General features: G+C 31.6%; 1 pseudogene; it reads right to left on the reverse strand.

Annotated features, from left to right (window-relative positions):
* Positions 1-11561: 11561 nt before the first annotated feature.
* On the reverse strand, positions 11562-14252 carry LOC142641426 (gibberellin 20 oxidase 1-like; annotated as a pseudogene).
* Between the last annotated feature and the right edge of the window lie 1794 nt (positions 14253-16046).

Here is a 16046-nt window from a genome sequence, read left to right on the forward strand (position 1 = left end):
ACGTTGGTGGGAACGAGTAAAATCTTATAAAATCTGACAAGGTAAAGACAAAATTTGTTCATGACCAAAGATGAAAAAGATGCTTGCAATCAAATTTTATCCGTTGGATTCAAGGACCCTTGTGAATTTAAGGAACCCTCGTGGATTCGAGATTATTTTCAGAAACAACCGTGTTTTGTTTCTTGTTTTCTAGAAGTAGATATGTTCTGCTTCTTGACGTTTCCGCATCCCACATCATTTTTGCAAATTTCAGTGATAGTTTTGAAATTTTGATAAAGAACCATCATATAATTATTAATAAATTTGAAATTTTGAAAAAATAAAAAAATTTAAATGCTTATAAATTTGGATAGTTTTAAAGTTATAAACTTGGTGCTCTTTTAATTTAGATACTACATAGAAATATTATTTTGTTATATGTTCGTATTAATTTGATGTTTTGTTTCGTTCATATATTGGCACATGTATGGCTTTTAATAACTTCTAGTTGCTACCAAAAAAAAAAAAAATCTTAGAACAATTATGTTCATTATAAAGAGAAATTATCATCGCACACCCTTGGTGCGATGGTCACTCTACAAGTATAAGTGCTTGTGGGGTGTGGGGGGCAAGGGCCGGGGTTCAAGTCTCCAGGAAGGAGTTTTCATACACATATACACTTAGATTAGGCTAAAGTAAAGTTTCTATCTTGTATAAAAAATAAAAATAAAAAATTATAAAGAGAAATTTATTAAGAGAACCACGTGGGATGGTCTCCATCTTTTTACTATTGCAATATTGGCAATATGTGACTTTGCGGTGTTAAGGGAAATTTATAGAAAACCAGTTTCAATTAGATACGCAGCTTATTCTCAAAAAAAAAAAAAAAATAGATACGCAGCTTGTGACTTTGTTTACAAAAGCAAATATGAAAACCCACGACGCTAATCTGTTCATACTTCATACTTAATATGGTTCAGCTGTCAACTTGATTAGAACTGAATGTGAATCTCATCATAGAAAGAGGTTTGGCATTTTCTATGTAATTGAGGCACGCATTGATGTGAGACATTTCTAAAGGCTCTAAATGCAGAGAGTTTATGAATCTTATATTTTTTGCACCATAATGTATATACTATTTACTTGAGTGACAATTCTAGGTTCGCATGCTATGCTTGGGTAGTTGGGTGTCGTAACCAATTTTGAGACTAATTCCTAACATGAGCAGATGGGACCTTTCTATGATTAGAACATAGCAAGGTGCATCATGCACACTTCTAACTAATATATATGTAGAAAAAAAAATTATATATTCATAAATGATACATGTACACACAGATATATCTTTAATAATTACTTATGTGCAATACCCACTGATGTTGAAGTGTGACTAAATTTTCTAGCAGAAGTAATACCTACAGCTGCTTGATAGATTCTGCTCTCCTTAGTGTAATTTTGCTAATATATATATATATATATATATATATATATATATATTTTTGGTAAAAGTTTTGCTAACATTAAACCACTTTGGTTCAAGGGTTTTAAAATGTGTTGTGGGTTCTCTCTCAACCAATTCAGATTCAAGGTTATGGAGGTGAAATAATAGAATAATGGTGAATTCTAATGGGTTATACTGTATGTAACTTGAACATGGTCTTATAAATAAATATTATAAGAGAATAAATCATTTAGCTAGGGATGATTTTTTAGTATATCTTTAGGATGACTTGCTTTAGACTAATAGAACTAATAGAATATTGGTGAATTCTAACGGGTCTACCCTCTAAAAATCTTTATTTCTTTGAAAACTAAAAACCAATTAAGTAAAAAAATATTAGTGTTCAATCATTTTAGTCTAACTAATACAACAATAAGTTCTGATTGATGTGTGAACTTATATATAACAAGTTTAAAATTCTATAAGGGATACCAAGAAAACTTCCTATACTTACACCCTTCAATAAAAAAGTAATGCTACAGCCACAAATTATTTTATAATATTTTTACAAAATGTTGATGTAGCCAACTTTTTATTAGTTTTCATTTAGGCCCACCATTAATATTACTTTTTCATTTACCAATAATCACTCACCACATTAACAGTTTGTAAATTTTTTTTATAAAATAGTATATCTCTAGTGATGATGCCAAAAATCGTCAATGAGCTATATGGTCCTCACATGCTCCAAGCAAGACCTGTGCTACACAAAGGGAAGAAGAAGAACCTACGAAGGATACCGGTGTGGTATCGGTCAAATACCCTCCGACGGTCAAATTTGAGAAATTTCTTGTTCACAACTCTAGAGTGCCAAGGTTGGAGTGAATTAAGCGTACCTTGGTTTGTGAAGGTCTTAGGGTTTTTATAGTAGTATAGGGTTGACATTCATTTCTTAGCTCAGAAGATCTTTCCTTGTAGGAGAGATCTTCTTTAATTCACGCATCTTGCGGAATCCTTTCCTTGTAGGAGTTTTTTTTATTAGAATTTATCATGGGGCACAAGATATTTCCTTATATATTCATATGTGGAGCTCAAGTAAAATACATGCTGGACCCATCAAGAGTTTCTCTTGACCCCATCAGCTTCAAGTCGTCAACTTCTCATTCTGTCTGTCTTCTGGTCGTCTCTTAAACGCACCAAGGATCTTGAGATGCACCCGTCAGCTTTGGGATGGGTCCTTCAGCTTTATGGTGTTGTTTAAGGGAACACAAGCAAAATCGTCAAATTCAATCAGGCCCGTCAGCTTTACTTAGATTTCAAGAATTACCCTTATCATCTAGCATTATTCTCAATAAAATCTTTTTACATTATATTTTCTTTAAATTGTGGAATAGATAGTTTGATATACAAACCCAATTATAATAAATGCTAATTAATAAGTAATATAGTTATTAAATTCCATATTTAGCAAATAAAAAATGAAAAAAAAATTGTTCAAGTTTCTCATGCAATACACGAGTTACTGCCTATTTTATATATAGTGATGATTGGTGTGGAAAATATGAGCCTTCAAAAGGCTATGTGCTATCATAAGGAGGATTTAAAGAAAAGTTCAAAAGATTCTATTTTTATTATTACTAGTCGCTAATCTTTACAGTCTGCAATAAATTTTATGAAAAAGTATATATAAAATGTATATTTATAATTAATATATTAAAAAAACTCTAGAGAAATAATATGTCCGCAATATTTTTATAACAAATCTTAAGTGGCAGATTGTTATTGTTGGGACAAAAAAGTCATCTTAGTGTTAGATTCAAATTTGAACCAATAACAACTAACTACCTGTGATTTGTTGTGAAAATATTATAAAAATGTTGTGAACGTAGCAACTCTTAAAATTCTAAATAAGATAATTGTAAAAAAGACTGTACATAGAATTTGTTTATTGTTGGATTCATTTAATCCTATAAAAGGGTGAGTTATAATTGGTTTTGAGTAACATATAACAATTTAATACTCTTTATAACTTGGAAAATAAAAGAATATTTATTTATTTATTAATAATTATTATTAAGATAAATTACAAAAATCTTTCTTTTTAAAAAAAATAATTACAACATGCTGCTAACTTCTCAGCTCAAACTCTTTCTCCCCTAGACTCTCGAACACTTTATGCATGAGGAGGTGTCAATTCAGTTACAAAAATCTTTTTTAATATTTGAAAGAATGATACTTCGCCCCAAAACTTAAGGCAAATAAGATTCTATTCCCTTGAGATTTGAAGAAAATCAACACATTAATTAATCATTCTATTGTAAATTAATAACTAAATATTCCAAAATTTGAAAACATTCCTTAACCAAGCCCTATAACTATATATGATCCATAAGAGCATTTACATTAGGAATGACATATACTATATGTAAAGAAAATTTAGCATAAAAGCCCAAAACCCCCCACACATCCGGACTTGTAAAAACCAACTATTACAAAAAAATTTGCAATAGTGCTACAATGCAATTCTAGCTGTAGCTCAATTCTAAAAAAAGCTAATATTTTATTCACTTACTCTCTCTCTCTCTCTCTCTCCAGTTTTTGGGTTTTGGGTTTTTGTTTTTATTTGAGTTTTGGGATATATTATTTTATTGTGTAGAAATATTATTTTAATGTATTGTATTGTAAAATAAAAGTCGAGATGCTGAGAATATTGTAAAATGGTATGGTATAATTAATAAAGTAGTTTTTTGGGATGGTAAAATAGGATGAGATAAAATTTTAGGATGTGAATACTTTAAGAGTTTTTTGGGCTAAATATTACCATTCCTTATCAACAAACTTCCACACAAAAAAACACTTCTAGTAAATTATTTGCACAACACGAGTAATAAGCAACTCTAGGCATTTATGGTGAATAGTAGCCGAATGAAGTAGGGATGGCAATGGGTCAGGGCGGGGCCGAAGGATGGGATCTTTGCCCCCGCCCCATATAGATTTTTATTGCCTCATCCCCGCCCTGCCCCGCATGATGGGGAAAATTTCTTGCCCCATCCCCGCCCCTTAAGGCCCCGCGAAGCCTCGCCGTACACTGTAAAACTTTATTTCTTGTTAATTTTCCCTATAACTATTACCATTTTTTCAAATAAAATGACATGTTTCAATATTAAAAATATACTTGAAATTATAAATAAATTTATCCTATCAAATCAAACTAATTTTTAGCAAAAACTAAATAATATTATCTAAATGTTTAACAAGACAATGTCACAACAAAAATCTCATAGTATGACACAAAAATCTCATATTATGTTAATGATGAAAAGTAAGTTGAGAAAGGCATATGAATCATGAATAAAAAGAAAAAAAAATTAAAATTGGTACCTTATTTCCAACTTTGCTTGATAGAAAAGAGAGGTAGAACCACGTTAGGTAGAATAAAATAAGCTGATGATATTTTTGTTTAAATAGTAGGATTTTAGAGTATGAAAAAATTACAACTTAATCATTATTAACGCGGGATGAGGCGGGAATGGGGCGGGGCGGGGCAGGGTGGGTCTAAAAAGTGTAAACCCATCCCCACCCCGCCCTGTGATACGGGTCTAAAATCTCGCCCCATCACCTTTGCGGGGCAGAAAAAACCAGCACGGGGCGAAGCGGGGCGGGGAAAAATTGTCATCCCTAGAATGAAGCTTTAGAAAAATCAGAAAAAACACTCAAATTTAATAAATTAATGCAAAAAAAAAAACAAAAAAAAAAAGAGCATAAAACACCCCCCCTAATAGTATTTTACGCTATAAACTTTACACCCAAAGCAATTGTTCACCATACTTGCTTGGAGTTGCTTGCTACTGGGATTGTGCAAAAATAAATTTTCATTCTCTTTTTTTTTTTTTTAATATAATATAGAATTTTGTTGAAAAGGAATTGAAATATTTAATCCAAAAGCCTTTCACTAACCATGGTTAATTAGGGCTTGATCAATTTTTTTTTTTCAAAACTTGGAATATTTTGTTACTGTAGTTAACTGAGTGACTAATTAATATGTCAATTTTCTTCAAATCTCAAACAAGGAAAGTGTCATTCCCTTTAAATTTTGGGAAAAAGTTTCATTTCCTTTAAATTTCGAAAGAAGTTATTATTATTATTATTATTATTATTATTATTATTATTATTATTATTACATATGTTATATCTATAAATAGATATAAATATATATAGTTTTGTAAAGTGAGTTTTGTCCTCTTTCATACTCTGCTTAACGAAACGATCAAGAGGCCAAGTAATTCATGTACCGATATATAGATACACAGGGACAGAACTAGGATTCGATATCAAGGGGTGATGTGCATTGATAATAGCTTAATTTTGCATATTTATATCATTGTTAAAAAGCATTATCATCCTTATTTTGAGTTAATTCATGCATTTTATATTTGGTTTTGGAATAATGGTGAATAATCAATTTTGTGTTTAATTGAATCTTATTGCGTGAATTTGTCTTTTGTAGGAAAATGAAATTAAATAAGTGGATTTGTGCAAAGAAGAATGCTAATGGACTTTAAATTTATAAAAGCCATGATGAAGTTAAAGAACGCCAACTCAATTAAATTTAAGTTCAATTGGAGTAAGGAATAAAAGGAAATTCGCACTAAATCCAAGTCCAATTTGGATTAGGATTCCAGCCTGCACATCAGTTAGTATTTTTGGCATAACTTTCGGCTCAGATGTTCAATCGAGATGATTCAAGTTTGGCTGGAAAGTTAACTTTAAGGACATACAACTTTATAATTTACCAACAGTCCAAATTATGACGTTAAATGGGCCAAAATCGTCGGTTAAGTGGAGCTTAAAAATATGGGATTTTCTCCAAACAGGAATTCAACTTGTAATAGGATTCATTGACCTATTTAAAGGCTCTTTGGGGCAAAATTCAGGGAGGCGAGAGCTAGGGCTGGAATTGAAGTGCAAGCAGCCGCATGTGGCTTCCTTTGTGACTTTTCTCTAGTACTGTGACTATTTCTTTCTCTATTTTATTTGTCTAGTTTAATGTTTAGTATTTTATTCTTGTGTTTTATTTTAATTACTATGAGTAGCTAAATTTATAATTAGGGTTGAGAATGAAACATTGTTAAGGATTATCAGTTATATTTATGTGATTTGATTTTTTCCACAATAGTTGTTCTTTAATGATTTAAATTGTTCTTGCTTCATATCAATTGACTAAGATGAGATTCTAGATATGAGTTCAACCATGTTTTTCTTATGATTTAGGATTTATCTTAATTAGTTGAATGCTTGGTTTATTAATTCTTGATTATAAAATTGGATATTGCTTGCGATTTGTGTGTCAATAGATACAATTTATGATTTGATTTTTAGAATTGGATATATCTTGTGATTTGTTTGGTTACAGATACAATTGATGATTTGATTTTATATTTAGGAAGCGAAGAAGAATATACTTTTAATTTTTAAAATAAGGATTTTAATGAGAATATTTTCCATGATATCAAGATTGATTTCTAGATTATAATGCAGTGGTTGGGAAAAATTAATGATCATAAATATATGCTGATATGAATTAGTAAGGTGGATTCCAAAACCTTAATTCCTTTCCCTTGATTGTTTACATCTTTTTATTGTTTTATATATTTTGCTTAGTTTAACCATTTGCTTAATTTTATTATTTTCTTAGTTTATTTAATTTCAAAACAACCAATTTTTATTAAACTAGATTAGGATTAATTTAGTTAAGATTTGATTAATTTTCCTACATTCATTCGAGTTCCTGTGGGTTCAACCTTCTTTCTTATCAAACTATATTTCAATACGGTTCATATACTTGCGAGTACTTTAAAATTTCACAACAAGGGCAAATATAATTTTTCTTAGGCTTATTTTCTAAAATCTTAAGTATATACCTACTATTTAATATTTTTTTAAAAAAAATTGGGAGGGCCACAGCCCCTCTCAGCTTGTACATGATTCCGTCCCTGTAGATAGGACTTTAATTTGCTCTGAAAAGTCAAATTGCTTTTGAAGAAGCTGGAGGCGCAAGTCCATGCCACTAGGTCAAGAGATCCTTAATTTGGCTGTTTGGCATGCAAGTGTGTACACTTTTTTATTTTTTTCATGGGAAGTGTGTGTACACTTTTGTGTACATTGATAAGGGAATATATCATATAATATGAAATAAAGACTACGTTTTCTCATAAATTTAAAAGAAAAAAAAAAGTTTATCAAAAAAAAAAAAACAAATAAAGACTATATTACCGTACCTAATTAAATATTATTAGAGTTTCTATCAAGCCCTGGTCCTATAAAAGAAAAGAGTTGAATCAAGCCAGTGCCAATCTTATTTTTTTTGCTGAGTCCAGTGCCAATCTTATTGGACAGCCATTCCAGTAGTTTATTCAGGGATAAAAAATAAATTCCTTTGTGAAAATCGCTATTGATTAAATATATATGCACAGTGCGAGTGGTTCGGATTATCTTTAGCCTTTTCTGATTATGTCACGAGGCAATAAGAAATTGTTGTGGCATTCAGAATAAAATCTTAAGCATTTGATGTGCGTATTTGATCTTTATGAAATTCATTTATAATTATGTAAAGCATGCACATCTTATGACTCTGTTTGTTCCAACGGTGATGTTTTCTACAATATGAGTCATTTTCCAAAAAGTTTTTTATATAAAACTATTTTATTTTTTTATATTTGGTAGTAACTTTAAATAAGTTGAAAAACAACTCATAACTTCTCTTATTTAGCTTGCTATGAGATAAAGTTATTTTCTAAAAAATATTTGTAAAAAACAATCTCTAAAAATAATTTATAATGGTACCAAACATCGAAAAATACAAAAATTATCTTTATGTAAGATTTTTAGGACAAAATGGGGACATACCCCTTTCGGTGAAATGTTCCTGCAAAATGTCCAATTTCTGAAACTATTTAGAGATATGCTCCTGTTTTGAAACTCGATTTTATCAAAATCGAGTTTCAGTGTAGAACTTGAGTTCATAGAACTCGAGTTTTTTGAAAATTTTCAAGTGGAACTTGAGTTCCACAAATTTTTTTTTAAAGTTTAATTTGCCTATAACTCGATTTTCTAAAAATCGAATTTTACATTAAAGCTTGATTTTCTAATCGAATTTCAAAACAGGGGCATATCGCTAAATAGTTTCAAAAATAAGGCATTTTGCTGGAACTTTTCACCGAAAGAGGTATATCTCCATTTTGGCCAAGGTTTTCAATTAAAACAATCAGAGCAAGTCCAAAGTTATATAGGTGAATTCTTGAACAATGCTTCTCACTTATTTTTTGTGTTGCTTTTCAGTCATGGTGTTACAACTTCCTAGTTTTTAACATTTGGGTCATTATCAGAGGGAAAACTGACGAAGCTACCCAAAATTAGCGATAGGCTAAATCCATCATTTTCTCTCCAAATAAAACAAAGTTTGCCTAGTCGGATGAAAAAGACACATGGAAGTTGCACTAGCTTTTGTGGATTGGTGGTTCATGTGAGTGATTAAGGCCCTGTTTGGTTCAATACTCACTTATATCTCAGTTTTCATATCTCAGCTCTCGTCACTCATTCCTCTATCTCATATCTCATATTCTAATTCCCAATTTTCTATTAACTTAGTTCCTATTGTGTTTGGCATCAAAACTTGGCTTAAGTTTTTGGATAAAAAAGCAAGTTTATCTCAAAATTGTGAAGCCCACTAGTCTTAGGAACCCGTGTGAAAGTAAGAAGAAAAGACCTAGGCATTGAAAAAAGAGAAAGAAAGATAATGCCACCATAACTCATTTCTCATCACTTGAAAACAGCCAAAACTTGTTTTCAATTTTCATTACTCTAACTCAATTTTTTGAGTTTTGAGTTATAAAAACAAAAATTCAACCAAACAAATAAACTAGGTGTGGGACTCACGAAAAGTGAGTGATAAGTGATGAAAACTCCTTAAACCAAACATGGCCTAACCAATGCCAAACTTATGTTATAGTCTATTCTCATGGTCATAGTAGCCTCTATCATTTTTAATTGGCCACAGAAGGCAAACATGGTGTGCATACCAAACTATGAAAACTATATTGAACTTAGAACAGAATACAAAAGATAGCATAGGTGAAAAAAATAGTATACAAACGAGGAGCATATATGATAAATTTAACAGAAACAGAGAAACGAGCTTGCTATTGGAGTCGACCAACAAATATGAAAATTAATTATCAATCTGTCATATATGAGATCTTCCTATATATTTGTACTAATCATACCTACCAAATTGACTTTTGTTCTTGATTGTTTTAACTCTATATTGCTAGTTAAACTTAAAATCCAATTGTTTATGTCGATATTTGAGCCTTTCAAAAATTGAAATATTAAGAAACAGGCTTTTAGACCTTGATCATAATTCTGGGAAAACTCATATATATATATATATATATATATATATATATATATATATATATATATATTAAGAAAACTCATATATTCTTTTAATAACAACATGAAATGTATTTGACTATAAGAAGTGTTGGAGAATGTCTATAGAAAGAACTTGTATTTGAGTTTGGGCCTTTGGGGACCCAAGTTGGTGGACTAGAAAACAATATTTAATTTGATCAATTATAGCAATGCACTCATAGGCTTTTGTTTCCACGTGAAAAGATGAAACGTGGAGTTCTGAGTTTTTACACAGTTGAAGATTTCTGTTTATGATGTTGATTGATTTGGATTTTGGACCATTTAATCTTCAATCAAGGGGTTCGTTTAGTACATGTGTTTAAACACATATCTTCAGTTTAAAAAAAATATTAAATGCATTTTCAACACTTTTTCATTCACATGCATTTCCAAAAAATATAAACAACGTTACTAGAACAACGTTACCAAAACGGTCTTATTTGTAGAAAAAGCCAGTTTGCTTTCATAACATAGCGTATCTCTCTCTCTCTCTCTCTCTCTCTCTCTCTCTCTCTCTCTCTCTCTCTCTCTCTCTCTCTCTCTCTCTCTCTCTCTCTCTCTCTCTCTCTCTCTCTCTCAGAAGACAAAATTCAACTAAAAATTTAAGGGTTACTTTTACAAGGTTTCATCCAATTAATAATCATAAAGGGCTACTTCTGAGGATGTGTGTCTATTATAAGTAGATAAATTGTTTTAATTTTTTTAAGCTAAACTAAGCATTAATCTATGTATCACTTGGCTTATTTGATAAGTTTTAAATTTTATGTACAATTTATTAAAACCTCACAGCATAAGACATCCACTAATAATAATACTTAGTTTCTTTTGATTAAAACCAACTGAAACTGCAAGATAGTAAAAAAAGACTTTTGTTGTAAGTTTTTTTTTTTCTTGGGATAAATTTTAGCTGCAAGTTGATGGCACTTTAATCCCCCTCACAATCAAAGCAGAATAGCAACTTGAGGTAAGTGCATGAAGAAGACCAATAGCGTTGCATAAAGGTTGTATATAATCCTATTCGAGTGTATAAATTTTGAGTTGTATTTACATCAATAGAGCCTGTCTTTTCTTATTAAGCTAGTACTTGCAGGTCCATTATTACAAATTTTTGTTTTCCTCTTAATTTAATCAAATCAGAATTTCAATGTGGCCTTGATGGAGATTATCTTAGCTGTGAAGATAAGTGACTGTGGTTGGAAGAACAAATAATAGTCCCCTATTGGTTCTTGAAGCACCTTTTTATATATTCCCTTTTCTTTTGTACGGAAAATGGAAAGTTATGCAAATTTCAAAGTCAAATATGCTAACACTAAATTAATTAAGATATTTTGGAATCACTTGAACATATTTTGTTGTATTAAATTAATTAAGTTCATGCAAATAAAATTAGTTTATCCTTTTCATGAGTTGAAAAGGTAGCACTAATGTTCTTTTTGAGAGATTTTATTATTATTATTATTCAATTGTTATAATAAGTGGGAATTAAGATTTTGAACTTTAATTCTCTTTGTACAAGAGACTAAAAAAATAAAATATACATAAATTGAATTGCAAACAAGCCCTTAAAAGGAACTATATCCGTACAATTTGTTAGATTTTATTTAGCATGAAGTGATGGAAATAGTAATACAACAAAAATGCACCTATTAGGTCGCATTTAACATACATATATACGTAGTTGTTTTGACACAACGAAAATTTAACATGTGGAGCCCATTATAAGCTCTTTATTCCTATAATTTGCTTAATTCGCAATACATGATTGATGATTCTTTCCAACACTAACACACTAAAAGCTAATTTCAAGAAAGGCCTCCTTTTTTGGTGTTTCTGTTACCTTTTTCCTCACAGTCCCACCAAAAAACACCAAATCCTTCACTTCTCACTCTCCGCCCATTCATGTCAACCTAATGGGTAACGGACAGTTCAAAATTATTATTTTGTGTTTTCTTGGATACCCTTGTGATGATGATTCTGTTGAAGCCAGTTTGAGAAAGCATCAAGGGTTTTCATGTCGGCCCTGTAATGTTTCTGCGTGAATTCGAGCAAAGTAGGCCATGTAAAGTCTGGATATGCTCTAGGATTTTCAGCATTGACCAAGCTTCCTGGTGGAGTCACAACTCGGTCCCTCCTTGGGCATAAAAAGAACGCAAGAGATTTCCTAACACTTTTGTTGTTTACCACTGCTCTGTGCAAGCAACTCTTGTAAGTCCCATTTGAAAGGGCCTGAAAGTTTGCACAATTAACCTTCATTACTCTCTATCACAACTTTTAAGTTTTCAAGGCTCAAAGTTGCAATACGCATAGAATGTCATTTTTTTTTTTAATAGAAATTATAAGATCGGTAATGATTTTCTCACACAACTTATTTCATATCTTTCATACTTTTTTTTTTTACACACACATATATATAGTATGCAATTGTGGATGGTGCGTGTACTAATCTATGAAGAAAAAAAGTATGAGGGAATTTTTAGCTGTTTTTATAAATAACAATCATCCTAAAATACCCTTAGGTGGGTAAAAAAGTATGCATCTATATTTGATGATAATGTGAAAAGATAAATAGATAAATCCTTTCATTTTTAGAAATGCATATATATTGGGACAATCCAAAAAAAAAAACAAGAAGCATCAAATCAATTTTGGAACAAAATGATATTTAGAACCTTTCGGTTATGAAAGTATGTGGCTGTACTGTAGCAAAAAAGAAGAAGTATGTGGTACGTACAAACAGGCCCTTAGGTAGAAAATTTTTAATTAAAAATGAAAGGCTATGGAACATGAATCACATAATCAAAAGTAGTCAACTAAGAGCAACTTTATATACCCAAACTTTTTACCATCGCTGTTCTCTTGATTCGCTCCAATTAACTCACAACTTGTTCTTGATGCATGCAAAACACAGGCATCACAAAATTTAATTTTTCGTGGAACATGCAAACTATATGTAATTTAACTTCAAAAATTAACTTGATATACTCACCATAAATGTGTCGCCAATGTTGACAACAAAAGCATCTGGGTTGGGACCAATATAGTGCCATTTGCCATCTACGAACACTTGAAGTCCGCCAACTTGATCTTCGTGAAGGACTGTTAAAGATGTGGGATCGCAATGTGGACCCGTTCCTAGGGTTAGATCTGGCTTTTGGCATAGTGGGTAATAGTTCAATCTCATTATTGAATCATGTCCTTCAAAGTATTCTCTGAAGTACTTTCGGCCAACTCCAAGACTCATTCCCAGAAGCTCCATGATCTCCAGAGATAGAGTACTCATAGCTTCACAATATTCCTGGTACACCCTCCTAGAACAAAACAAAACAAAACAATAGTTTAACAAAAAAGCAAAATAGGTACATAACTTAAGTAACCAAACAAAAATCATCTGTTCCACTTTGGGTGTTCCCATAGATGAGGAAAACTCATGGTATAATAGATACGTAGAAAATGTATTTAGTCGTAATTAGAGTAAAAAATAAAAAGTCATGAAAACTCATGATGTGAAAAGGGGTCCAAGGAAAGTGCAAGATGCTTTTCACTTTTCCTGGGAAATGAAAACCATAATTGAAATCGAGAAAACATTTTTGATAACGAATCAAACATTTTCTTGTATTCTATTTAATATAATTCTTTTTTTTTTCTTTACCCGAACTGTTTGAAATCTTCTCCCATCACATTCAATAAATAGTCTTGGACAATTTTGGAGGAGTGATCAGTGTCACAATATTGGAAAGAAAGTGTCTCCTTCCATGGAAGCTTGGAGGAGAACCTGCCAGTAAAGCTACTAGCGTAGCCACAGTGTTCCCCATTCTTTCTTTGAGCCCTTTGCTTTTCTGAGAGTTGCATGCCAAAAAAGTTGTCCATGTACTCGTGTGCTTTAAGTAATAGACTTGAATCTACGCCATGATTTGTAACTAGAAAGAACCCGTGCTTCTTGCATGCCTCATTGACTAGCCGAGAAGCATTTGAGACTGCTAGTGGGTCTCCAGAGAGGAAGGCCTTCAAGTCTATAGGGGGAACTAGAAGCTCTGGCAACTCAGCGCATGGTTTTTCATGGTCAGGCCATATGAAATGTGATGGTATGTTGGATTCATATTGAAGAACCGATGAATCAAAAACCAGAGCTTTTTTTTTATCATTTTCATTCTTTGTTTCGTTTGCTGGTGAGGGAAGTTTACTAGGATGCATTAATGGCATGTTTGAAGTGCAACAAGTTTATGATCCAAGAATTGGATTGCTATTTTGGTTGAGAGAGAGGGGTAGTGGAGGAGGAAAGATGAAAAGGAGAGTTTAAAAAAGGAAGGTTTTTTTAGAGTGGGAGGTGGGAGAGGAGAGAAAAGCAAGGCCGTTCAAGGGGAAGCTCAGTAATTAAACGACCTTGGAAACTATTTGTTTTATTGTATGAATCCACCTATCGCCTTCATATATAGTAGATTTATGGGGGCATGCTTGTCAAAATTCCCCTAAGAGAGAGAAGAAAAAGAAAAATATTTGTAGATAGGAAGAAAGTTAGATACTGTTTGAAGAGTGGTCACGTAGTACTCATTCTCTTTCACTCATAGTGAATCTTACAAATTAAATTCATGATACGAACTACCAACATAAAAAAAGAAAGCATTTACTCTAAAATTACCTAATAATTTTTTCAAGAGGAGAATAAATAAGAAGAGTAATTAAAGTTAGAGAAATTTTTTTTTTTTTTTTACAAGATAGAATTTATACTCTAACTTAATCTAAATGTATATGTGTGTGAAGCTCCCTCCTAAAGACTTGAACCTCGGCTCTTACCCCCCACACCCCACAAGCATTTATACTTATAAAGTAACCATCACACCGAAGGTACGCGGTGATAAAGTTAGAAAATGTTTAAAAAGACAATTTTTGTGTTACACCTCTTATCACTCAACTTTTTTCTTTAGCAATACTATAGATACAAAAAATTTCACAACAGCTTAGATGGAAAGCTTTTACTAGTTCATCTTTTTTTGGTGGTGGGTTCCAATTATATGCAGTTTACATATACTTTACCTTTCTGACTTTTTATATTAAAAACTGTTGATGATTTCATTACACAAGCCCATAATATTAGGGTTTTTTTTTTTTTTTTGAATTCGTGCCAAAAAAATGGTGATTGAAAACTAACAGCACTTTTGTCGGCTAAAGAAGAGTTTTTTTTTTTTAATAACCTATAATAGTTAATATAACTACAAAAAGGAAAAACAACAAAAATAGTCTCAAAAAACATAAAAAAGAAAAATAGTGTATATATGCAAGCGGTTTAATAGGATTATGTTGGTTAAAATTTGTGGGAGACCTATAAATTATACAAATCCTCCGAACAAGATTGCTCTTTTTCTTGGATGCCAATGCCAGCGAACAAGATTATGGCTATATATGTGTGTGTGTGTGTGTGTGACCAAAGTATTAAAGGAGTACAATAATGATATATTTCCTCCTAGTACATGATTAAATGATGATCAAATTGTGATCAAAACATTATCAAACGATCTCGAATTAATACAAAAGACATGTCATCAAAAAGATATTGAGATAAGCATCAATTTGGTGGGCTTAGAGCACGGAAATTCTAAATGAGGAAAGAGAAATAACAAGTCAAAAGAACACAGAAAGTGGGATTTTATGGCCAAAATGCGCAAATGCCCATTTCACACAAAAAAAACCAACGTGTCCCATTTCCCAAACTAATTAGGGAAATGCTCCTCTTTTGAAACTCGATTTTCTCAAAATCAAATTTCAATGTAAAACTCGATTTATAGAAAATCAAGTATGGGGCGATCAAACTATAAAAAAAAAATTGCATGGAACTCGAGTTCATAGGGCTCAAGTTCCATGCAAAAATGCCGCTATAGGGCTCCCTGAACACAGCTATATGATCACAAACTTAAACAAAAAAAAACTTGCATGGAACTCGAGTTCATAGAGCTCGAGTTCCATGCAAAAACGCCGCTATAGGGTTTTAAAACGCCGCTATAGGGCTCCCTGAACGTAACTATATGATCAAACTTAAAAAATAAAAATAAAAACTTGCAAGTTTAATCGCTCCATACCTATAGCTTTTTCAAAGCCCTATAGTGGCATTTTAAATAGAACTCAAGTTTATCCATGCAAGTTTTTTTTAAGTTTGATCGCC

This window comes from Castanea sativa, chromosome 6, assembly GCF_040712315.1.
Source record: "Castanea sativa cultivar Marrone di Chiusa Pesio chromosome 6, ASM4071231v1".
Taxonomy (NCBI): domain Eukaryota; kingdom Viridiplantae; phylum Streptophyta; class Magnoliopsida; order Fagales; family Fagaceae; genus Castanea; species Castanea sativa.